At 36.0% G+C, this 27541-nt stretch overlaps 1 pseudogene; it reads left to right on the top strand.

The window, feature by feature from the left end:
• Window positions 1–861: 861 nt before the first annotated feature.
• Window positions 862–25149, top strand: LOC107180613 (annotated as a pseudogene).
• The last annotated feature ends 2392 nt before the right edge of the window (window positions 25150–27541 follow it).

The following is a 27541-nucleotide window of genomic DNA, read 5'->3' as shown; positions in this document are numbered from 1 at the left end:
CATTGCTCAATTATACTGCAATTTATGTATACATTTGATTACTTTTCCAGTTACATAGAGGTATAACACATACACAAGAAACTTCATATAGTGTATGAAATTTAATGAGTTGGGGATATATATAAACACACACACACACATACACATATATATATATATAATATGTTTATTATTTAGATCATGGTGATGGTAACATGAGTCTATGCATTTGATTATTGATATACATTTAGGTTGCTTCCAGATGAAATGAAATAAAATGAAATAAAATGAAATGAAATGAAATATTCATGTCTATGTCTCTTGGTGCATGTATGGATACACAGGTGTGTGTTCAAATTCAATAGATGTTGCCAAGTATATTTCTTTTAGTAGTGTCAGTTATTTTTTTCTAATTTTTATCTGTTCTGGAAAATAACTGGTAGTATATAATATGGAGTTCAATTTTCATTTTCCCAATGACTAATAATGTTGAGCATCTTACCTTATTGATCATTTGTGGCATTGATTTATATTTCCCTAATATCCAGTTATGGAAAACCTACCACCCTTGTAAGGCATGCAGCATAATTTATTTAACTCTTTATTTTTTTTGTCATAGAATTTACAGTATACATATTATATTCATTAGAATTTATCTTTGACTAACATTGTATCATTTTGCATGTAGTAGAATAACTTTATAACAATATAATTATTTTTATGAAATTACTTATACTAACTGTGTTGGTTAACTTTATGTGTAAACTTAATGGAGTTAGGGATGCCCAGATAGCTGTTAAAACATTTCTCAGAGTGTCTGTGTGTTTCCAGAAGAGAGTACCATTAGAGTATGTGAACTGAGTAAAGAAATTTCCCTTACCAATGCAGATGTACTTCAATTCAGGGACTGAATACAATGAAAATGCAGAAGGGCACATTTGTATGTGCATACACTGGTATATTCAATATCTCTTACCCGTGGACATTATTGTTCCTGATTCTCAAGCCTTCAGACAGAGACTTACACAGTTGCCTCCCCCTGACTCTCAAGTCTTCATGTTTGAACTGGAAGTACAGCATCTGCTATATTGGGTGTTCAACTTGGAGACAGCAGAACTTGGTACTACCATAGTCAGATGAGCCAATCACACATAATAAATGTATTTCCATCTAAGTATGTATCTATATTTATGTTGATATATTCTATTGAACCTGTTTTTATGTAGTACCCTTACTTACATTATAAACTTTGAAATGCATTATTTTTGATTTAGGGAATCAATTACATAGAGTAACTAAAAATTACGTAGTTGTCATAATATACTTACATTTATTTTTGTCCATTTCAGGAGATTTTGTTTTTTTTTTTTATATGGACCCAAATTCTCATGCTTCTAGGAGGTATTAAAGTAGCAAGTGTGGGACATTTCTTGAGTGATTACTAGAGTGTTATGTTCTGTGTCCCAGTAGAGTGTTTTGAGTTGTTAAACACTCTTATTGGTATATATTTTGCCTTACTTGAAAAGCATGCTAAGGATCCAATTCCACTTGTAATCTACCAGCTCCTGGTGATAAATACTGATCAGAGATTGCTACTCTATGGGGTATATTTCCTTTTCACTTTTACCAGATTCATCTCCCCCCTCAAGTTACACTATAACTTAAACCCATTGACTGACCTAATTTCCAAGAGGGGAAATTGAGGTATATCATAAAGAAGCATATGACATTTTGGGCAGTAGAAGCCTGTGCAAAACCTCTGATTAAGGGAAAATTGATAGGTATTGAAGGAGAGTGGACCTGTTTAGTACCTTAAGATGGTTTAAACAAATATAGGGACACAATAAATTCAGGAGTGTTTTCCTGTAATGTAGGACTCATTTTTTCCTACCCATGGCCTTGGTATAGCAGACCTTCCTTGATTGATAACACAACTTCATTGGAGCTCCACTACTTGCTCTATTAGATACTTGGCCTTGGCTTCAATTTTCTCTGATCTCCCACTGCAGAAGATGAGCCATTCCAAAGGAGCCCCTCTGGCTTTCACATTTAGCTTTCAAATGATAATTAATTAATTTCTTCTTTTGCTTATTCTTCCAGATCATCAATTGACTTAGTGATAGATATCCTATTCAGTTACAGTTACTATTTTCCCCATGTTTCTCAAAAACCTGATACATTGCACAAGTTATTGAATGCCCTTCTATGTATTATCTCACTTCTCCATTCCCTGTTCTAAAACTTGGACCCCTACTTTGAAGCAAGGACCCTGTGCTCTACATACATGCAAGGATGTAGCCCACATTGACTTCTGCATGGCAAGTGACCCAATTTCTAGTTTTATAAAACAGTTTTGGCTTACCCAGTAAGGAAGTACACAGTTGGAATAGCCCTTTGGATTTGGCCTGAGTTGGTGGACATGAATGGATTTTCACATTCCCACACTGATCATGAATTATTCCCTTCCTTAGGCAAATAGAGAGAGAGAGAGAGAGAGAGAGAGAGAGAGAGAGAGATAGGTGGGGGGGGTTATAATTTTACACTTTAGGAGTTTGAGCCTGAGGGTGGGAGGAGTCCCTCTCTCTCTCCTCTCTCTTCTCTCTCTCTTTCCCCCCACTTGCTCTCCCTCTCGCTCTCCCTCTCTCTCTCTCTCTCTCTCGCTCGTTCTCCCTCTCACTCTCCTCTCTCTCTCTCTCTCTCTTCCTCTCTCTCTCTCTCGAGAGGAGAGTGAGAGGGAGAGCGAGATCTCTCTCTCTCCTCCCCCTCCTCCAGTCAGTTTACTGTCCCACTTCAGCGCAGGTTATGATCTTACAATTCAGGAGTTTGAGCGGGGGGGGGAGCTTATGAGTTTATGGGTGAGGGGGGATTATGATTTTACACTTTAGGAGAGAGAGAGAGAGAGAGAAAGATCTTTCTCTCTCTCTCTCTCTCTCTCTCTCTCCCCCAACTTGCTCTGCCTCTCTCTCTCCCTCTCTCTCTCTTTTCCTCTCGAGAGAGGAGCTATCTAAAGGTGAAGGAATCCCTGAGGGGGTATATAGATGAAAGCTGTCTGCTAACAGTACTTTTAACAGCTGAACCATTAATTATTTAGGAAACAGAAAGCCACCAGGTTCACATCATCAGTGTTCCATTTTCATTACTGAGAGAAAAGTCTGCTCCAAGTGACATCTCACAGATGGAGGAAGTTTGAGGAAGACTGCATAGGGATTCATCTGGACTCTGTCTTTTCTCCTCAGTATCCTACTGTGTATCCTATTTCATTATAACAAATCTTACCTGTGAGTAAGTTCTATGATGAAACCTCTGAGTAATTCTTGAGAAATTCTGAAATAATGGATGGTTTTGAGGACACACAAAACAAAAATTATTTATGGTAATAACACAAACAAAAAAGCCGTGGAATTTTGTTCCATCGGCACTCAGAATATAAAAATGGATTGAACTGGTTAGGTCATTCTCCAGCAGGTGCAGGACAATGGAATTTACAGCATTAGAAATGAAAAAGATTGAATATGTATCATGAGTATAAATTTGTTAATAGAAGAGTTAAGTCAGGAAGCGTTGATGAGGGCAAGTAATGAATGAGAAGTACTCATGAGATTAAATAAAATTATAAGTATGCTTGGAGAATGTTTAATATTGTCAATTTGGAAAAGTAGCTTTTGGGTTTTGATGAATAAATCAAATGTCATAACTTTATTTTTATTTTCCTGATATTTTCTACTATTTAATGTGTGCTTAATTTTGGAAAAGAGGATTGAGAGTTAAAAGCATCAGTTCATTAGGTCATTTCCTAGAACTAGCAAGGGCTAATCAGATTTATGTCAAATAAAGAAGCATGGAGCTTCAATCTGATTTATCAAAGAAAACAAACCATAAAAATACTGCTTTGTCCATATTAATGCACCAATTTAAAATAACAGATAAGAAGTTTTCATTAATAACAATAAAACTTGTACTTATTTTTAGAATGTTATCATCAAATAATTCCAGAAGTAGTAGTGGAAGTAACCATTTATAGTATCAACAATATCCTGTGTTACAGAAAATCCAAATGCATATTTGATGCTATTAATATTTTATTGAAATAGAGTATGTCAATGCATATTTAATGATACATTTCCATTGTTACAAAAAGGATATTTTTTGTTTGTTACAATTTTTTATTTAAATTCTAGTTAGCTAACATGTAGTGTAATATTGGTTTCGGGAGTAGAATTTAGTCATTCAGAAGGAGGTGCCAAGATGGCGGAATAGCATATAAGTTTTTTGTGTCTCTCATCAATGAAATACAGCCAGATCAACACTAAACCATCCTGCACACCTAGAAAACTGATTTGAGGATTAACACAAAAATCTTCACAACCTGAACCAGAGAACTTAGCAGGTATGCAGCATAGAGAAGTGAACTGGGGGAGAAAGCTGCAGAGGGCAGGGAGCTGGTTTTGCTTGCAGAAAGAGGACAGAGCCAGGGGCGGAGAGTGTGGAAAGCATTACCCCCGCCTGAAAGCATCTGGAGAGAAAAGAAAGAGTATGCAAGGGATTGATCAAAAAACGGAGAAAAGAGAGTGTTTAAGTTCCATTAAGACTTTACAAACAGGAGGAGTGCAGAGTCTGAAACTGTAGATCCATACCTGGTGGTGCTCTGGTGGGAAGTGCAAATCCTCACAAGCAGAGAGGGAGGTCCTTGGGGTCCTTGAGCCACAGGGGGAGAGACAGTTCTGCTGGGAGGACATTTGGTAGAGGCTGTGTGGTCTCCCCATAGGCAAAGGTCCTAATGGAGCCCAGAGAACAACCACATTCACTGGTGCTGGAACAAAGACATTAAGGGGGAAGCCTGGCACCAGATGTGAGTTGTGATTTTCCATAATCCCTGAAACACTGATGTTACACAATTGTGTGAACTTTTTCTGTGGCGGGCTGATGCTCTGGGCATCAGCAGCAGCACAGTCTCCCAAACATTCTTGGGAATGGGCCGGCACCCAGCCATTGGTCAGTGAGACATTCGCCAAGAATGTTTGAGCGGGACAAAGCCACAGTCCCTCAGAAGTGAGGGGTTGGGAAACACAGCCACGTGTGAGATAAAACTCAGGAGGGAGGTGCCACCTGGAAACTTGATTGGTTGGTCACAGACAGTGTAAAAGTGGGAGTGGACAGAAGCTGGACAGAAAGGAAAGGTGCAAGATTGCTAATCAGGAAGAGCACAAAGTTCTGATACTAGAGACTGGGTAGCTGGGTGATGCCATTTTCACCCCTCCTGTGCATGTGCATACACACCTATAGCTGCCACAACAATCCACCCCAGTAATCTAAGCACCACCATCTAATGTACAATGGTGCCATTACACTAAGCCATGCTCAACTGGGCCAACCTCCCTCTTCAGGAACAACACAAGTCTTTCTGCTTACTTAGTTTACAGACTATAAAGTGCTTCATAGTTCGACTTGTAGCAGAAACCGATGTAATTTCAATCATACTTCGGTCTGTTTGCTTGTCCATCTATCCATTTTTTTTTCTTTTCTTATCCTTGAATACAGAAAGAGGAAAAATTATTTTTACTTTCCATTTCTATTAAAAATAATATTATTTAATTGTTTTCTACTATATTTTTATTGTTTGTAACTTTTTAAAATTCTATTTTTTACTTCCATCATTTCATTTTATACTATTTCACTGTATTCATTTTTTCAAATTTTCAGAAATTTTCCTTTCTTTTCTTTGCTTTTCCTTTCCTTTCTTTTATTTTATATCTTTCCCTTTTTTCTCTAATTTCTCAAGCTCCTTTCAAAAAACACACCAGGACACACCTAGGATCTAGATTACTTTATTTGATTTTTGTGGAGTTTTTAATTTTTTAATTTTAAATTGTTTACCTTATTAATTGCTTTTCTCCCTCAAAATGACAAAATTAAGGAATTCACCCTGAAGGAAAGACTAGGAAGAAATGACATCCAGGGAATTTACAACACAGATACAAGCAAGATGTCCGAATCAGAATTTAGAATCACGATATTAAGAATATTAGCTGGGATTGAAAACAGATTAGAATCATTTTCTGCAGAGATAAAACCTAGTCGGGATGAAATAAAAAATGCTATAACTGAGCTGCAATCTCAAATGGTGGATGAGGCAGAACAGAGAATCAGCTATATAGAGGACAAACTTATGGAGAACAATGAAGCAGAAAAAAAGAGGGGATATAAGGCAAAAGAACACAATTTAAGAAATAGAAATATCAGTGACTCATTAAAAAAGAACGTCAGAATCATAGGGGTCCCAGAAGAGGAAGAGATAGAAATAGGGTAGAAGGGCTATGTGAAGAAATCATAGCATAAAACTTTCCTAACCTGGGGAAAGATGCAGACATCAAAATCCAGGAAGCACAAAGGAATTCCATTAGATTCAACAAAATCCAACCATCAAGAAAGCATATCATAGTCAAATTCACAAATACTCAGGCAAGGAGAGAATCATGAAAGCAGCAAGGGAAAAAAAACAAAACAAAACAAAACAAAAAACAGTCCTTAACCTATAAGGGAAGATAGATCAGGTTTGCAGCAGACCTATCCACAGAAACTTGGCAGGCCAGAAAAGAGTGGCAGGGTATATTCAATGTGCTGAATCAGAAAAATATGCAGCCAAGAGTTCTTTATCCAGCAAGGCTGTCATTCAAAATAGAAGGAGAGATAAAAAGTTTCCTAGACAAACAAAAATTAAAGGAGTTTGTGACCACTAATCCAGCCCTGCAAGAAATTTTATGGGTGACTCTCTGAGGGGACAAAAGATGAAAAAAATAAGAATAAATAAGAATAAATAAAGACCAAAAGCAACAAAGCTTAGAAAAGACCAGAGAACACCACCAGAAACTCCAACTCTACAAGCAACATAATGGCAATAAATTCACATCTTTCAGTACTCACTCCAAATGTCAATGGACTAAATGCTCCAATAAAAAGACATAGGGTAACAGAATGGATAAGAAAACAAGATCCATCTATATGCTGTTTACAAGAGACCCACTTTAGACCTAAAGTCACCTTCAGATTGAAAATAAGGGGATTGGGAACCATCTATAATGCTAATGGTCGACAAAAGAAAGCTGGAGTAGCCATGCTTATATTAGACAACCTAGACGTCAAAATAAAGACTGTATCAAGAGATGAAGAAGGGTCTTGTACTATAATTAAGGGATCTATCCACCAAGAAGACCTAACGGTTGTAAACATTTATGCACCAAATGTGAAAGAACCCAAATATATAAATCAATTAATCACAAACATAAAGAAACTCATTGATAGTAATACCAGAATAGTAGGAGACATCAACATCCCACTCACAGCAACTGACAGATCATCTAATCAAAAAATCAAGAAAGAAACAATGGATTTGAATGACACACTAGACCAGGTGGACCTAACAGATATATTCAGAACATTTCATCCTAAAGCAGTGGAATATACATTCCTCTCCAGTGCACATAGAACATTCTCCAGAATAGACCACAGACTGGGACACAAATCAGCCCTCAGCCAGTACAAAAAGACTGAGATCATACAGTGCATATTTTCAGACCACAATGCTATGAAAGTCGAAATCAACCACAAGAAAAAAAAATCTGGAAAGGCAACAAAAATTGGAGACTGAAGAACATCTTACTAAAGAGTGAATGGGCCAACCGAGAAGTTAAAGAGTAAATTAAAAAGTATATGGAAGCCAATTAAAATTATAACACCACAACCCAAAGCCTCTGGGACACAGCAAAGGTTGTCATAAGAGGAAAGTACATAGCAATCCATGCCTTCTTAAAGAAAGAAGAAAGACCTCAGATACACAACCTAATCTTGTGCTTTAAAGAGCTGGAAAAAGAAAATCAAATAAAACTCAAAACCAACAGAAGACAGGAAATAATAATGATTAGAGCAGAAATTAATGCTATTGAAACAAACAAAACAAAACAGTAGAACAGATCAACAAAATGAGAAGCTGGATCTTTGAAAGAATTAACAAAATTGATAAACCACTAGCCACTTTGATCAAAAACAAAAAGGAAAGAACTCAAATAAAATAAATCAAAAAGGAAAGAGGGGAGACCACAACCAATACAGCAGAAATAAAAACAATAATAAGAGAACATTATGAGCAATTATATGCCAATAAAATGGGAAATCTGGAAGAAATGGACAAATTCCTAGAGACATATATACTACCAAAACTGGAAAAGGAAGAAATAGAAAATTTAAACAGACACATACCAGTAAATATATCAAATTACTAATCAAATACCTCCCAAAGAACAAGTCCAGGGCCAGAAGTCTTTCCAGGGCAATTCTACCAAACATTTATGGAAGAGTTAACACCTATTCTCTTGAAGCTGTTCCAAAAAATAGAAATGGAAGGAAAACTTCCAAACACTTTCTATGAGGCCAGCATTACCTTGATTCCAACACCAGAGACCACACTAAAAAGAAGTATAGACCCATTTCCCTGATGAACATGGATGCAAAAATCCTCAACAAGATATTAGCCAACTGGATCCAACAATACATTAAGAAAATTATTCACCACGACCAAGTGGGATTTATGCCTGGGATGCAGAGATGGTTCAATATCCACAAAAAAAAATTAACATGATCTGTCACATCAATAAAAGAAAGGACAAGAACCATATGATCCTCTCAATAGGTGCAGAGAAAGCATTTGACAAAATACAGCATCCTTTCTTGATAAAAACTTTCAAGAAAGTAGGGAAAGAAGGATCATACCTCAAGATCATAAAAGCCATATAGGAATGACCCAACGCTAATATAATCCTCAATGGGGAAGAACTGAGAGCTTTCCCCCTAAGGTCAGGAATAAGACAAAGATGTACACTCTCGCCAGTGTTATTCAACATAGTATTGGAAGTCTTAGCCTCTGCAGTCAGACAACACAAAGAAATAAAGGCATCCAAATTGCCCAGGAGGGGGTCTAAGTTTCACTCTTTGCAGATGACATGATACTGTATATGGAAAACTCGAAAGATTCCACCAAAAACCAGCTAGAACTGATTCATGAGTTCAGCAAAGTTGCAGCATATAAAATCAATGCCAGAAATTGGTTGCATTCTTATTCAACAACAATGAGGCAACAGAAAGAGAAATCAAGGAATTGATCCCATTTACAATTACACCAAAAACAGTAAAATACTGAGGAATAAATCTAACCAAAGAGGTGAAAAATCTATACACTGAAAAGTATAGAAAGCTCGTGAAAGAAATTGAGGAAGACACACAAAAAAATGGAAAAATATTCCATGCTTCTTGGTAGGAAGAACAAATATTGTTAAAATGTCGATTATACCCAAAGCAATCTACATATTCAATGCAATCCCTATCAAAATAACACAAGCATTCTTCACAGAGCTAGAACAAATAATCCTAAAATTTGTATGGAACCGGAAAAGACCCGAATAGCCAAAGCAATCTTGAAAGAGAAAACCAAAGGAGGAGGCATGACAATCCTGGACTTCAAGTTATACTACAAAGCTATAATCACCAAGACAGTATGGTACTAACCCAAGAACAGACAGTAAGATCAATGGAACAGAATAGAGGACCCAGAAACAGACCCACAAACGTATGGCCAACTGATCTTTGACAAATCAGGAAAGAATATCCATTGGAATAAACAGTCTCTTCAGCAAGTGGTGCTGGGAAAACTGGACAGCGACATGCAGAAAAATGAACTTCGACCACTTTCTTACACCATACACAAAAATAAACTCAAAATGGATGAAAGACCTAAATGTAAGACAGGAAACCATCTAAATCCTTGAGAAGAAAGCAGGAAAAATCCTCTTTGGTCTTGGCTGCAGCAACTTTTTACTCAACACGTCTCTGGAGGCAAGGGAAACAAAAGCAAAAATGAACTACTAGGACCTCATCAAAATAAAAAGCTTTTGCACAGCAAAGGAAACAATCAGGAAAACTAAAAGGCAACCGACTGAATGGGAGAAGATATTTGCAAACAACATCAGATAAAGGGTTAGTATCCAAAATCTATGAAGAATTTGTCAAACTCAACACCCATAAAAACAAATAATCCAGTGAAGAAATGGGCAGAAGACATCAAAAGACGCTTCTCCAAAGACATCCAGATGGCCAACCAACACATGAAAAAGGCTCAAAATCACTCATAATCAGGGAAATACAAATCAAAACCACAATGAGATACCGCCTTACACCTGTCAGAATGGCTAACATTAACAACTCAGGCAACAACAGATGTTTGTGACGATGAAGAGAAAGAGTATCTCTTTTGCATTGTTGGTGGGAATGCAAGCTGGTGCAGCCACCCTGGAAAACAGTATGGAGTTTCCTCAAAAAATTAAAAATATAACTACCCTACTACCCAGCAATTGCACTACTAGGTATTTATCCAAAATATACAGGTGTGCTGATTTGAAGGGACATATGCAATGTTTATAGCAACACTATCAGCAATAGCCAAACTATGGAAAGAGCCCAAATGTCCATTGATGGATGAATGGATAAGGATTGGTGGTATATATATATATATATATATATATATATATACACACACACACACACACACACACACACACACACACACACAATGGAGTATTACTTGGCAATCAAAAAGAATGAAATCTTGCCATTTGCAACTACATGGATGGAAGTGGAAGGTTATGCTAAGTGAAATTAGTCAGTCAGAGAAAGACAAATATATGACTTCACTCATATGAGGACTTTAAGATACAAAACAGATGAACATAAGGGAAGGGAAACAAAAATAATATAAAAACAAGGAGTGGGAGAAAACGTAAGAGAGAATAAACAGAAGGTTACTGGAGGGTTGTGGGAATGGGGGATGGCCCAAATGGGTAAGTGGCATTAAGGAATCTACTCCTGAAATCATTGTTGCACTATATGCTAACTGATTTGGATGTAAATTAAAAAAATTTAAAAAAAATTAAAAAGCTGAATGAACAACATTCCATTGTATAAGTTCTGGATGTCCTATGTATAGCATGTTGACTGTAGTTAGTTTTCACAACTGTATTATATACTTAAAATTTACTATATGTGCAGATCTCAAATGTTCTCACTACACAATAATAATGGTATTGGAAGTGATAATTATGTCAATCAACTTATTGTGGAAGTCATTTCACAGTGTATTCATACATCAAAATACCAAGCTGAATATCTTAAATATGTGTAATTTATAATGGTTAATTATACTTTAATAAAACATAAAAATCGAACTGATGCTAGCATTGGAATATCCTGTCTTTTGTTCATTAGCTTGAACAGTTTTCCATTACCTTGGACAATTTCCTTAAGCAGTTTTATTATGGAAGAAAAGAAAAAAATAATAATAACAGTACCTGATACATGCAATGTTTGTAAATGTCTGTGAGTTCACATACATCCTGCTCAGTGTCAACCATATAGGAAGCACTCAATATGGTTTTCCTGTTATTGTTATGGATGTGAGGTGGAGCAGAAAATTTCAGTGAGTTCACACTAATACTTTAAGAAGGAGACATAATCATCTACCCAGAGTAACTATTTTCAAAAAGCATAAAAGCTAATTTTTTTCATTGTCCTAGGAGAGGAGATGAAAAACAATGAAAGCTATTATAATTAAAGACAAGGGAATGGAATCTCCAGAGGGGTAACACATTAATTTTCCATCTTCTTCCCATGGTCAGACTGGGTAGGGTTTATCTAGGAATAAAAATTCTTTTACTTTAGACTGATGATTTGTGTCTTCCAGGGAAGTTAAAGAGAGTGAGATTTCAATAAAATAATTCAGAGCAGGTATGATGCCACATTCTATGAGTGCTTCTAGAATAAAGTGAAAATATATTCATAATTTTCTGTTTCAAACATTTTAAAAGAAAGTTATATTTTGACAGGTATATGTGTATTCATGATCAAGGATGTACCATACACATGCAATTAGAGTAATGCTGATTATCTGGGATGTTAAATAATATAATAAACTGAGAATGATATTTAAATGAGTGCTGTTATGAAGACTTTGGACCCTTTCATGATTTCTATGAGTAGCTCTCATGATTACTAGGGGTTACTACGAGTATCCCTAGATGTGTTTATTTTCTCTAGTTCTTTAGTATGTTTTCCATTTATTAATAATGATAAAGTTTCCAATTGTGTGTGAAGTGTTTCTTTTTTATTATGTAGATAAAAACGTGCAAAATATGTAATTTTCTTTTTCTGTAGTGTAATACCTCATTGAAATTATATGCTATTTAGACTCCTGCTAAGAGACAGTATAAATAATCAGGTAAGAGTGTTTGCAAGTTAATACCAAACGTTCTGTTGAAAATGGAGATCTGGAGATAATTGGTTTCATTTCTTAAGTGATTTTAGTCCTAAGCACTTTATGTGATTCTTTCATTTAATCTGTGCATTTTTTTTTCGAGGAATGTGATAGTACTCTGTTTGTAAGAATATGAGAATTGTGGCAGGTGTTAAGTACTTGCCTCAGCTCACACATGGAAAAAATTGGGTAAAAATCCATGTTTTATTTTCATATAATGCTGAGAATAAGAATATGAGAATAGAATGAGAATAAGAATATGAGTGCATCATTTGAAATGCAATTTGAGACCCCATTGTCTTTTCTTTTAGTAAGCACAGCTCACACTCACAGAACCTGTACACTTGTTATGTTTTCTTTTAAGACCTTTATATGTATTTTTAAATAGATTCATATAACTTCAAATTTAACAACAAATTTATTATGTATAAAGCACTTTTGTAAAGGCTTTACAATAACATTACCAATGCTTTTTTGGAAATCAGTCTGACACTCTCTAATTATATAACCTCCTGATTTGGTTATAATAATAACCATTATTTCGATACTGCTCTACTTCTTAAATAATGTATCATCTGTATTTAAATTTCATATCATAGAATTTGTGAGTTAACTGTGATCTGTTAATTCAACATTTCATTATTGAGGCTCATTAATTATAGTATAGCTATCAGAGAGTGTAGCTATGCTCTTAAAACGGGAATTAATGTACTTTAAGGCTGTATTTTGCTATTGGAAAAAGGGTTACTATGGAAATTTTTGCTCATGAAATTTTTTTCCTGTTCTCATCTATTTTTTTTCTGACCATTCCTCCACAAACGAGTATAATTAGTTTAGCATCCAGAATTGATTACATCAATATGTAGCCTGGCATCATTTCGCATACTGTTTTGCTTAATTTTTCTGGTCAAATCCTGGCCAGTCATTGTATATCAATTAATTAATTAATTAATATCAATTAATTCGTTCAGTGATTCTTTTCTCAATATCTGGGAATGGTTTCCATGATTTATGGGTTGAACTTGTTATGGACACATACACAGAAAATCACTGTCACGGCATCAAGTCACTCTTCTTTGAGACTTAATGAGATCAAAATACAGAGAAGTCATTCTGGTAGATTAGTATTTGTAGGTTGTGATCATTCATGAATTGAAATTTTAAAATATTTTTAGGTTTTTCTCTTTCTTACTCACAGCATCATTCACAATTTGTATACACGATTACAACTTAAAGAACTACATACCCTCTTTTAAAAAATGAAAGATAAATTCAAACTCATGAGGCTGGATTCAAGGTTCTAGCTTCCTGTCAGCTACATTTTTCCTTGCTACTTAAGTTTTTGCTGCTGTTGTTGTTGTTGTTTTGGTTTGGATTGGTTTGGGTTTTTTACCTCTTCAAAAAATGTGATGCATGGATTAATAAAAGTATATTCATGTTAATTTTTATATTCATCAGGTTAGTCTTTTTGTTTATGACACTGTTTTTATTACCTGGAATGACCTGCTTCATATACAAACTTTTATCATACATAAATAATCACATCAAAAATAAATTTTAAATGTTACAGTGAACATGAAACATTAACTTAGCAATATCTGTTTTTCTAAAATCTTGTATATATGTAAATTTTTCACGCATGTTCCACTTTGTGGAATTTATGCATGGATTGTTCTTTATTATGATGTGCTGTCTTTTTTTTAACTTCCCCCTAGCATTTAGTCAAATACCACCAGATAAGTGAGGTCCCCCTGAGTACTCTCTTCAAAATGGAACACTCCATTTCAATTATGTTTCCACACCTTCATAGTGGTGTCTTTTTTGTTTTTGTTGTTGTTTGTTTGTTTTTGTCTCTATTGGTAAGGGTAAGTTTCTTTGTTGTTGTTTGTTTGGTTTTGTTTTGTTTTTGTGCCTGTTGTGATTGCTGCTTTACTCCCGGTGCCCAACACATAGACAGAACTTCAGAAACATTGTTTGAATGTTTGGACATTAAGTTTCTGTGAATTTCTGTTTTTGTATGTAGTAATTATTTAGAGGACATTTTGGATATATTGGCCACTCTGACTGGGATGAGGTGATATCTGAGTGTGGTTTTGATTTGTATTTCCCTGATGAGGAGCGACGTTGAGCATCTTTTCATGTGCCTGTTGGCCATCGGGATGTCTTCTTTAGAGAAGTGTCTATTCGTGTTTTCTGCCCATTTCTTCACTGGGTTATTTGTTTTTCGTATGTGGAGTTTGGTGAGCTCTTTATAGATTTGGATACTAGCCCTTTGTCCGATATGTCATTTGCAAATATCTTTTCCCATTCCGTTGGTTGCCTTTTAGTTTTGTTGGTTGTTTCCTTTGCTGTGCAGAAGCCTTTTATCTTCATAATGTCCCAGTAATTCATTTTTGCTTTTAATTCCCTTGCCCTTGGGGATGTGTCGAGTAAGAGATTGCTACGGCTGAGGTCAGAGAGGTCTTTTCCTGCTTTCTCCTCTAGGGTTTTGATGGTTTCCTGTCTCACATTCAGGTCCTTTATCCATTTTGAGTTTATTTTTGTGAATGGTATGAGAAAGTGGTCTAGTTTCAACCGTCTGCAAGTTGCTGTCCAGTTCTCCCAGCACCATTTGATAAAGAGACTGTCTTTTTTCCATTGGATGTTCTTTCCTGCTTTGTCAAAGATGAGTTGGCCATATGTTTGTGGATCTAGTTCTGGGGTTTCCATTCTATGCCATTGGTCTATGTGTCTGTTTTTGTGCCAATACCATGCTGTCTTGATGATGACAGCTTTGTAGTAGAGGCTAAAGTCTGGGATTGTGATGCCTCCTGCTTTGGTCTTCTTCAAAATTACTTTGGCTATTCGGGGCCTTTTGTGGTTCCATATGAATTTTAGCATTGCTTGTTCTAGTTTAGAGAAGAATGCTGGTGCAATTTTGATTGGAATTGCATTGAATGTGTAGATAGCTTTGGGTAGTATTGACATTGTGACAATATTTATTCTTCCAATCCATGAGCAGGGAATGTCTTTCCATTTCTTTATATCTTCTTCAATTTCCTTCCTAAGCTTTCTATAGTTTTCAGCATACAGATCTTTTACATCTTTGGTTAGATTTATTCCTAGGTATTTTATGCTTCTTGGTGCAATTGTGAATGGGATCAGTTTCTTTATTTGTCTTTCTGTTGCTTCATTGTTAGTGTATAAGAATGCAACTGATTTATGTACATTGATTTTGTATCCTGCCACTTTGCTGAATTCATGTATCAGTTCTAGCAGACTTCTGGTGGAGTCTATCGGATTTTCCATGTATAATATCATGTCATCTGCAAAAAGCAAAAGCTTGACTTCATCTTTGCCAATTTTGATGCCTTTGATTTCCTTTTGTTGTGTAATTGCTGATGCTAGAACTTCCAATACTATGTTAAACAACAGCAGTGAGGGTGGACATCCCTGTCGTGTTCCTGATCTCAGGGAAAAAGCTCTCAGGTTTTCCCCATTGAGGAAGATGTTAGCTGTGGGCTTTTCATAAATGGTTTTTATGATGTTTAAGTATGTTCCTTCTATCCCGACTTTCTGAAAGGTTTTTATTAAAAAATGGTCCTGGATTTTGTCAAAGGCCTTTTCTGCATCGATTGACAGGATCATATGGTTCTTATCTTTTCTTTTATTAATGTGATGCATCACGTTGATTGATTTGCGAATGTTGAACCAGCCCCGCATCCCAGGAATGAATCCCACTTGATCATGGTGAATAATTCTTTTTATATGCCCTTGAATTCGATTTGCTAGTATCTTATTGAGAATTTTTGCATCCATATTCGTCAGGGATTTTGGCCTGTAGTTCTCTTTTATTACTGCGTCTGTGTCTGGTTTAGGAATCAAAGTAATACTGGCTTCATAGAATGAGTCTGGAAGTTTCTCTTCGCTTTCAATTTTTTGGAATAGCTTGAGAAGGATAAGTATTATCTCTGCTTTAAACGTCTGGTAGAACTCCCCTGGGAAGCCATCTGGTCCTGGACTCTTATTTGTTGGGAGATTTTTGATACTGATTCAATTTCTTCACTGGTTATGTGTCTGTTCAAGCTTTGTATTTCCTCCTGATTGAGTTTTGGAAGAGTGTGGGTGTTTAGGAATTTGTCCATTTCTTCCAGGTTGTCCAATTTGTTGGCATATAATTTATCATAGTATTCCCTGATAATTGTTTGTATCTCTGAGGGATTGGTTGTAATAATTCCATTTTCATTCATGATTTTATCTATTTGGGTCATCTCCCTTTTCTTTTTGAGAAGCCTGGCTAGAGGTTTGTCAATTTTGTTTATTTTTCAAAAAACCAACTCTTGGTTTCGTTGATCTGCTCTACAGTTTTTTTAGATTCTATGTTGTTTATTTCTGCTCTGATCTTTATTATTTCTCTTCTTCTGCTGGGTTTAGGCTGCCTTTGCTGTTCTGCTTCTATTTCCTTTAGGTGTGCTGTTAGATTTTGTATTTGGTATTTTTCTTGTTTCTTGAGATAAGCCTGGATTACAATGTATTTTCCTCTCAGGACTGCCTTTGCTGCGTCCCAAAGCGTTTGAATTGTTGCATTTTCATTTTCGTTCGTTTCCATATATTTTTTAAATTTCTTCTCTAATTGCCTGGTTGAGCCACTCATTCATTAGTAGGGTGTTCTTTAACCTCCATGCTTTTGGAGGTTTTCCAGACTTTTTCCTGTGGTTGATTTCAAGCTTCATAGCATTGTGGTCTGAAAGTATGCATGGTATGATTTCAATTCTTGTATACTTATGAAGAGCTGTTTTGTGACCCAGTATGTGATCTATCTTGGAGAATGTTCCATGTGCACTCGAGAAGAAATTATATTCTGTTGCTTTGGGATGCAGAGTTCTAAATATATCTTTCAAGTCCATCTGATCCAATGTATCATTCAGGGCCCTTATTTCTTTATTGAACGTGTGTCTGGATGATCTATCCATTGTTGTAAGTGGAGTGTTAAAGTCCCCTGCAATTACCACATTCTTATCAATAAGGTTGCTTATGCTTATGAGTAATTAATTTATATATTTGGGGGCTCCCGTATTCGGCGCATAGACGTTTATAATTGTTAGCACTTCCTGGTGGATAGTCCCTGTAATTATTATATAATGCCCTTCTTCATCTCTTGTTACAGCCTTTAATTTAAAGTCCAGTTTGTCTGATATAAGTATGGCTACTCCAGCTTTCTTTTGGCTTCCAGTAGCATGATAAATAGTTCTCCATCCCCTCACTTTCAATCTAAAAGTGTCCTCAGGTCTAAAATGAGTCTCTTGTAGACAACAAATAGATGGGTCTTGTTTTTTTATCCATCCTGTTACCCTATGTCTTTTGGTTGGCGCATTTAATCCATTTACATTCAGTGTTATTATAGAAAGATACGGGTTTAGAGTCATTGTGTTGTCTGTATGATTTATGCTTGTAGTGATGTCTCTGGTACTTGGTCTCAGGATCCCCCTTAGGATCTCTTGTAGCGCTGGTTTAGTGGTGATGAATTCCTTCAGTTTTTGTTTGTTTGGGAAGACCTTTATCTCTCCTTCTATTCTAAATGACAGACTTGCTGGATAAAGGATTCTCGGCTGCATATTTTTTCTGTGTAGCACACTGTAGATATCGTGCCAAGCCTTTCTGGCCTGCCAAGTTTCAAAGGAGAGATCAGTTACGAGTCTTATAGGTCTCCCTTTATATGTGAGGGCACGTTTATCCCTTGCTGCTTTCAGAATTTTCTCTTTATCCTTGTATTTTGCCAGTTTCACTATGATATGTCGTGCAGAAGATCGATTCAAGTTACGTCTGAAGGAAGTTCTCTGCGCCTCTTGGATTTCAATGCCTTTTTCCTTCCCCAGTTCAGGGAAATTCTCAGCTATAATTTCTTCAAGTACCCCTTCAGCACCTTTCCCTCTCTCTTCCTCCTCTGGGATACCAATTATGCGTATATTATTTCTTTTTAGTGTATCACTTAGTTCTCTAATTTTCCCCTCATACTCCTGGATTTTTTTATCTCTCTTTTTCTCAGCTTCCTCTTTTTCCATAACTTTATCTTCTAGTTCATCTATTCTCTCCTCTGCCTCTTCAATCGAGCCGTCATTGTTTCCATTTTGTTTTGCATTTCGTTTAAAACGTTTTTCAGCTCCTTCTGACAGTTCCTTAGTCCCTTGATCTCTGTAGCAAGAGATTCTCTGCTCTCCTGTATACTGTTTTCAAGCCCAGTGATTAATTTTATGACTATTATTCTAAATTCACTTTCTGTTATATTATTTAAAGCCTTTTTGATCAGTTCATTAGCTGTTGTTATTTCCTGGAGATTCTTCTGAGGGGAATTCTTGCGTTTGGTCATTTTGGATAGTCCCTGGAGTGGTGGGGACCTACAGGGCACTTCCCCTGTGCTGTGGTGTATAACTGGAGTTGGTGGGCGGAGCCGCAGTCAGACCTGATGACTGCCCCCAGCCCACCACTGGGGCCACAGTCAGACTGGTGTGTGCCTTCTCTTCCCCTCTCCTCGGGGCGGGATTCACTGTGGGGTGCATGGCCCATCTGGGCTACTTGCACACTGCCAGGCTTGTGGTGCTTGGGATCTGGTGTATTAACTGGGGTGGGTAGGCAAGGTGCACAGGGCAGGAGGGGCAGGCTTAGCTCACTTCTCCTTAGGTGGTCCACTTCAGGAGGGGCCCTGTGGCAGCAGGAGGGAGTCAGACCCGATGTTGGAGGGGTGGCTCCACAGAAGCACAGTGTTGGGTGTTTGCGAGGAGCGAGCAAGTTCCCTGGCAGGAACTGGTTCCCTTTGGGATTTTGGCTGGGGGATGGGCGAGGGAGATGGCACTGGAGAGCGCCTTTGTTCCCCGCCAAACTGAGCTCTGTTGTCCCCGGGCTCAGCAACTCTCCCTCCCTTTGTCCTCCAGCCTTCCTGCTTTCTGAGCAGAGCTGTTAACTTATGACCTCCCAGATGCTAAGTGGCACTTGCTGTCTGAACACTCTCTGTCCGGCCCTTCTGCTTCTACAAGCCAGATTCAGGGGCTCTGCTTGGCTGGTGGGCTGCCCCTCCGCCCCGGCTCCCTCCCGCCAGTCCGTGCAGCACGCACCGCCTCTCAGCCCTTCCTACCCTCTTCCATGGGCCTCTCGTCTGCGCTTGGCTGCGGAGACTCCATTCTGCTAGTCTTCTGGTGGTTTTCTCAATTCTTTAATTTAAAGAAAATCATTTAAATATTTATTATTATTTTGTATTTAACTTATTAGTACATTTATGGCATTTTCTTGAATAAGGACATTATAGTTTGTTTAAAAGTTATCAGAATTTTGTGGCATATGTCCAGGTAACAAAGATTCTTTTTTCTGTGTTGGAAACCCAAATATGTATTCAGTTACTTGGAGTCACTTTGATTAAGATTTGGTGCACTGGGCTTTTTACATTTACTTAGTGTTTTATATTTTATTTTTATTCTTCATTTTCATTTTTCCAGGTTTGAAAAATAAAGCAATGTAGTACTTGAAATAAGATGATGATTTTTGGGGCGCCTGGGTGGCTCAGTTGTTTAAGCACCCAACTTTGACTCAGGTCATAATCTCACAGTTCTTGAGTTCAAGTCCCATGTCAGGCTCTGTGCTGACAGCTCAGAGACTGGAGCTTACTTCAGATTCTGTGTCTCCCTCTCTGTTCTTTCCCTGCTCATACTGTGTTTCCCTGCTCTCTCTCTGTCTGTCAAAAATGAATAAACGTTATTTAAAAAAAAAAAAAGGAAAGAAGATGATGTTTTTAAATCACACTTTCTATTTTCTTCATCACAAGTATGAAATTTTTATTTAATATTCCAGATCCAAACTCCTTTTCTTAAAAGATTTTTTTTAATATTTATTGATTTATTTTTGAGAGAGAGCTCTCATGCCTGTGTGAGAGGGGAAGGGCAAAGAGAAAAAGCTAAAGAGGAAATTTAAATCAGACTCCACCAGTCAGCACAGAACTCAGTTCAGGACTGGAAACTCGGTAATACTGATATCATGAACTGTGCTGAAAACAAGATTTGGATGCTTAGCTGAGATAATCACCTAGGCACCCCTTCAAGTGGTAAAGACTCACGTAATCTCCATGTATCAATTCAAAAAAGAAACGACTTTACTATTCAGATCCAAAGGAATTGAAAAATTACCAGTGGTCATCAATTAGGCATGGATACTTGTAAATTTTATTAATGATTATAGGTCTTACTTTGAAATTCAGGATATAAACTTATTGTTTTCTAAGAAAGCATATTATTATGTAATAGTAAGTATAAAATATTTATAACTCTGTTGCAGTCATATTTCTTTCAATGGAAATACTGTAATTCTAATTGCATAGGCTTTATTGGACCACTAAAACACAAGTGTATGAAATGTACTTAAACTGGTGAATGATCATACCAGTTAAAGAATGGGTCCATTTGACCATGAGAAGAGAGATATTTGCAGCATTGTTTCTGTGAGTCAGATTCTCCCATTTCCCCAGGGGGAGCAAAATATCCAATGGCCCAACTATCCAGATGGGAGTCTCAGCCAAAGATTTGTGTCATACAGCCAAGAGGTTTCATTTGATGGTACCCAATAAATACATAGGTGTTACAATCAATCAGTGCCAAACAAGTCATGTTCCCTTAATATATCAGAATGACTACACAACCCCATGGTATTCATCCCATATTTCTAGTACAGTGGGTTGATTCTGTTTAGAGTGATTGTTCTGTTCCCAACATAGGGATCCCCAGGTACTCAAATGCCCATAACCCAGAGCACCCCACGTTAACCCATCCCAAATGAGCACAATCACCAAATCCTCTGGTGGTGGTATTTCCAGGACCTTATTTTCTTTTAAAAAAATATTTAAATTCCATTATTTAACATAAAGTGTAATATTATTTTCAGGTGTACAATTTAGTGATTCAACTCTTACATACAGCACCCTGTGCTCATCACAAGTGTACTCTAAGACCTTTTGGGTGAGCAAACTAAGGACACTTTTTGGGATGGGCACTGGCTGTCATATATAAGAGATGAATCACTGGGTTGGTTCTACTCCTTAAGCCAAAACTACACTCTATGCTAACTAACTTGAATTTTAAGAAAAAAAAACAAATATCAACAAACATAAAACACTCAATATATTTCTACGTTTCAGCAAAAACAAAGAAAAGGTAATAGAAAAATACAAAAAGAAAAAAAATTTTTAAAATAAAAAATAAAAAAAATAAAAAATAAATAAAAAATACAAAAGAACAATCAAATGTAAAACATTCAGGAGCCTTTCTATCCAACAAAGTTAATAACTTTAAAAACAACAATTTTGTGGATGGTAAAACACATGGAGGAAAATATTGATGGATTGAGAAGTATGTAGGAAACTTCAAGATATTAAAAAATGTCAATTCTTCCCAAGTTAAGAGACTCACATCTTGTATTATATTGGAAGACAGGAAGCAAGGGAGAGTAAAGTTGCAACATTTTATAATTTCTGGATCTCTAAATGTATAGCATGGTGACCAAAGTTAGTTAACACAACTGTATTATATACTTAAAATTTACTAAAAGTGTAGATATCAAGTGTTCTCCCTACACAGGAATAATGTTATTAGAGGTGCTAGTTATATTAACTTATTTTGAATGCCACTTCACAATGTATACATATATCAAAATACCAAGGTGAATATCTTAAATATATGCAATTTTTACTGGATAATTATACCTTAATAAAGCAGAAAAATGGAGCTGATGTTAACATTGGAATATCTTGTCTCCTACTTTTCAAAACCATTACTTTGGACAATTTGCTTAAGTAGTTTTATTATTGAAGAAATTAAACAAAAAAAATTATCAATAAGAATACCTGACACATGCAATGTTTGTGTCAGTGAGTTTAGACATGTGCTTGCCACAGTTCCAATTTAGTATGCTTTTTCTCTTACTGTTATGTAAGTGATGGGGAGCAGAAGTTTCAGTACTCCTCTAGTACTTAAGGAAGGAGATGTAATTATCTACCCAGGGTAAGTATTTAAAAAAAAAAGTGTTTTCATTTATATTGCTGCTTTTTGTCTTCCTGCGAAATTACAGAGGGTGAGATTTCAATAAAACAATTAACAGAAGGTATGACACAAGGTCTTATGAGTGTTTCTAGAATTTAATGGAAAATACACTCATAATTTTCAGCTTAAAATCTTTAAGAAGATAGTTATATTCTCAGAACTATATACATATTAATATTAATGGATATACCATAGCCCTATAATTAGAATACTGATGTTTTTTTTCTGGGAGGTTAAATAATATAATAAACTGAAAAATTATATTTAAATACATGGTGATATGAAGACTTTGATCCCTCTCATGATTACTATGAGTAACTATCCTAAAATATGCATCTTGTTTATACTTCATTATTATATCTTTCCATTCATTTATCAATAATGACACAATTTCCAATTGTGTATAAGGTGCTGCTTTTATTTTTTATTGTGGAAACACAAAAACATGCAATATATGTAGTTTTCCTTTGCAGTAATGTACTATTTCATTGGAATTATATACTACTTAGACTCATACTAAAAGACAGTATAAACAATCAGGTAAGAATATTTGGAAATTAATGTCAAATTTTCTGCTGAACATGAAGCTACAGAGATAATTGGTTTCATTTCTTATATGATTTTTGTCCTAAACATTTTATATCATTCTTTAATTTAATCTGTACAATATTATTTTGAGGAAAATAGTAGTACCCTGTTTGTAAGGATATAAGAATTGTGGCAGGAGTTAAGTTATTTGCTTCAGCTCACAGATGGGAGCAGTTTGTTAAAAGTCCATGATTTTTTTCATATAATGCTTGTATTATTAAAAAAAATAAGTTTATTTATTTTTGACAGAGAGAGAGAGAGAGAGAGAGAAAGTGGGAGAGGAGCAGAGAGAGATGGAAACACAATCTAATCCAGGCTGCAGGCTCTAAGCTGTCAGCACAGAGCCCATTGTGGAGCTCAAACTCACAAACTGTGAAATCATGACCTGAACCAAGGTCAGACCCTTAATTGACTAAGCCACCCAGGTGCCTATCAATTCTTCCAATATCTGCCTCTATTATCATGAATTTTACCTGTGTCTGTCTTTACTTGACCTTCTTCTTATAAGGACATCAGTCATATTGAATTGGGGTTTGCCCAACTCCATCCAGTATGATTTCATCTTAACTAATTATTTTCAAATTAGTTTACATTCAGAGGTGCTGGGGTTGACTTGACATATATTTTGGTGAAACACAAGTCACCCTATCACACTGGGCTATTTTAGTACAAAGCTTCTACTAAGTACAAAGCTTCCATATTTGTATAATTAAAATCTTTCTCAATTCATCAACTACTGGACAGAATATTTTCTATAAATACAAATGAAACACTCTAAACTGTAAAGTAATAGATAAATGTAAAGGTTTTGTTAACACTGATAAAAAAAGTGCCTAGTATCATGAGAGCAAATGTTCATATTGTATTCTTTATCTCTGTTACTTTTTCTGCCACAGGCTGACTTAAGTTGAATTTTTAAATCAACTTATCTTTAAAGGACTTTTGATATTTCCACATACTATTTAATAGCTTTGGGGAAGTTTCCTTTTTGAGGATGCATTATAAATTATGTAAAAATGTATATTATTTGCTTAATTCTCAAAGGGTGACAAAGGGTCCTTAGAAGCTGAACTTAGCAAATGTTCAACACTTTTACAGATTGACAATACCAACAGACATATTTCTTTTCAATATTATAGTTCTTGAACTTTGAATTTCCTAATCCTGGTGAAGTCATCTTAATCATTGACCTGTGAATTTACCACAATCACAAGGTTTGTAAGACCCTGGGTACATATTTATCAAATTAATGAAGTAATGTCACTTTTTGTTGTATTAGATCAAAAAAACATTCATCACGGCACAGGACTATCAGATATTTAATACTGATATCATCATTCTAGGAATCTCCAGTCACAGCCCCAACCACATCTTCCTCTTCTGTTTGGTGTTGGGCATCTTCACAGTGGCCTTCACGGAAAACAGTGTCATGGTTCTCCTCATCTACCTGGAAACCCAACTCCACACACCCATGTACTTCCTTGTCAGCCAACTGTCCCTCATGGACCTCATGCTCATCTGCACCACTGTACCTAAGATGGTTTTCAACTACCTATCTGGCAGCAAGTCCATTTCTGTGGCAGGGTGTGACAGAAATTTTCTTCTATGCATCATTAATAGGTTGTGAATATTTCCTGTTGGCAGTCATGGCTTATGACCGTTATATTGCCGTTTGCCACCCTCTAAGATAAACTGATCTTATAAGTTCTAAAATTTGTGGACCTATGACTGTGTCTTTCTGGATCCTGGGTTCTACTGATGGTCTCACTGATGTTGTAGCTACACTTTCCTTCTCCTATTGTGGGTTCAAGGAAATAGCCAACTTCTGTGATTTTCCTTCCATGCTAATCATCTCATGCAATGATACTTCAACATTTGAAGAAGATATTTTCTACTGTTGTATCATAATGATTGTTTTCCCTGTAGCAATCATCATTGCTTCCTATGCTCATGTTATTCTGTCTGTCATTTGCATGGGTTCTGGAGAGGATACCCACAAACTTTTGCCAGCTGTTCCTCTCACTTCATGATGGTCATAATGTACTATGGAGCAAATTTGTTCATATACATGTCCACTTCGACTGTTCTCCCACTCAGCATAAAATTGTTTCTGTTTTCTACACCATCCTTACTCCCATGCTAAATCCTGTCATCTATAGCCTCTGTAATGAATAATTGGCCAGACTATTCATGAAGGTGTTGGGGAAAGAGAATTCTTCCAAGTATGGAGAATAATTTGCTTAATTACTTTCATGCTTTGCCAATATCTCTTTAGTGTTCCTTTTATTTTCATCAGTTGTAAAATGTGACACTTATGTGCACATTTTTGGAATAACACATTCATGGGCAACACACAAATCCTTGATTTTAAATAAAACTGTTTCACATTGTTATTATTATTCTATATTTAATTACATTATGATTAAATACAGTTTATGACCTTAGAGTTATGACCTTTTCTTGAATAAGGACACTATAGGTTGATTTAAAGTTATCAGGAATGTTCTGACTTATATCTGGGTAACAAACAAAGCTTCTTTCACCATGTGGTAAACCCAAAACTTAATGCAGTCACTTTAGAGTCATTTTAGGTGAAGATTTCATACACTGGGATTTTTAAATTTATACAATGTTCAATATAGAGTGCAAGCAGGGGAAAGGCAGAAGGAGAGAGAGACACAGAATCCAAATCCAGGCTCTGAGGTGTCAACACAGAGCCCATTTGTGGGACTCAAACTCACGAACCGTGAAATCATGACCTGATCTAAAGCTGGACACTCAACCAACTGAGCCACCCAGGCGCCCCTACACTGTCTTTTTAAAATAATGTTAAGAGTTAATTGGGTTTCTGTAATGCCTAGTTGAATTATTTTCAGGATTTTGAGGGATTCTGTTTCCATGAGAAATCCAATTATACTCACATACTAATGTGTATTTTTTTTTATTCTGGATCATCATAGATGGACATATTTTCTCATATATTTCATGTCAGCTTCTTTCTTTCAGTGAATCTTCATAACTCCTAGTCAATTAAGGTAACTTCACATAGATTTTGAACAAAATTGAGGACTTTTCACACATCTTTGCTCTTGTTTATAATGTTTTGCCATGGAAAAAGAGATCCTGAATTATCTGTTTATTCTGTCTGCTTAACCAAATTTTCTTCGGTGAGTCTGCAGTATATTTATAGAAAAGTCTACAATGGACCTTATATATATAAGCATTCCCAATTTTTTATGTCTTTTGTGGGTTAACATCCTTTAATCAAGTTCAACCTATGCTCTAATTGCCAAGGAATACTTAACTTTGTGTATAGATTTATTCATTTTTTTCTTGTCCCTTTTTTTTCAAACAACCAAAACAAACAAACGCACTGTACTATATGCGGAAACTGACAATTCTTCCTGTTTTCTTCCTTCTTCCTTCTATGTTTTCTTATATCTTAAAAGTCTCCAATCTTGTTCATTGATTATCTTAGAACTTTGGCTTGGCACTAATATTCCCTACCCTTTTACAATGGAAAGCAGATCCCTGTGTATCCTGGATGCTGGTGCCTATCCATATTGTCTCTGTAAGCCCTGATATAGGGTGGAAGGAGTTGCCTATGGACCAGAGGTCAGACCAATCACATTCTAAGAAGTTGGGTTCACATTCTGATCCAAGAAAAAATCATTTATACAACAAAAAAAAATTGCAAGATCTAGCTATTATATATTGATAGACTCCAGGAGGACATGCTTGCCCTATATTCTCTAGGTACTACACAAAAGAGGGGAAAATATGACACTAGATATAGCTAAATTAATTTATATGGGCTCAATGCTATCTTAATTCAACCATTCCCCATTTGGTCTGAAGTGACTATACATAAAAAAATGAAGTCTCAACCCTTTCAAGATTACTAAACATTGGTTCCAAATAATTCTGATTTCTAATGCCCTCAAATACCAATATGGTTGGCAAGTCAAAGTAAGGCTTATGGTGTTCTTGGGGCCATGACCTATACTTCCTGTTGTTCCTTCAGTACTGAATGTATAATTGGAATAAATATACTTGACAACCAGGAGAATCACTAGATCAATATTTAATCTATAGGATGAGGATATTATGGTTAAAAGAGCAATGTGAAAGGCTTCATTTTATCCAATTTAGCCCATATGGTAAAACAGAAACAATACTACATCCCCGAGGGAAGTGCAGAAATTAATACCATCATCAAAACATGAAAAATGCAAATTAGTGATAACTACTAGATTCCCATTTAATTCATTAGTTTGGCCTGTACAGACTCAGATGAATCTCAGAGTATAACTATGTATTATCAGGAAATTAATCAAGGGATAAATCTAATTATAGCTGCTGTCCTGATATATCATCTCTGCTGGAGACAATTAGCACAACTCCTGGTATTTAGTGTACATCTATTAACATGTTTTTTTTCTTCCTATACTACTTTGTAAATACCGCCTTAAACAGTTTGTTTTTACCTGTTTTGGTCAACAATGTACCTTTACAGTTTTGCTTCAGGGCTGCATCAGTTCTTTGCCAGAACATTGCCCATTGAAAT

This window comes from Panthera tigris, chromosome A1 (genome assembly GCF_018350195.1).
Source record: "Panthera tigris isolate Pti1 chromosome A1, P.tigris_Pti1_mat1.1, whole genome shotgun sequence".
NCBI lineage: Eukaryota > Metazoa > Chordata > Mammalia > Carnivora > Felidae > Panthera > Panthera tigris.
The sequence above is the reverse complement of the archived record's forward strand: the minus strand, read 5'-3'. Positions and strand labels throughout refer to the sequence as shown.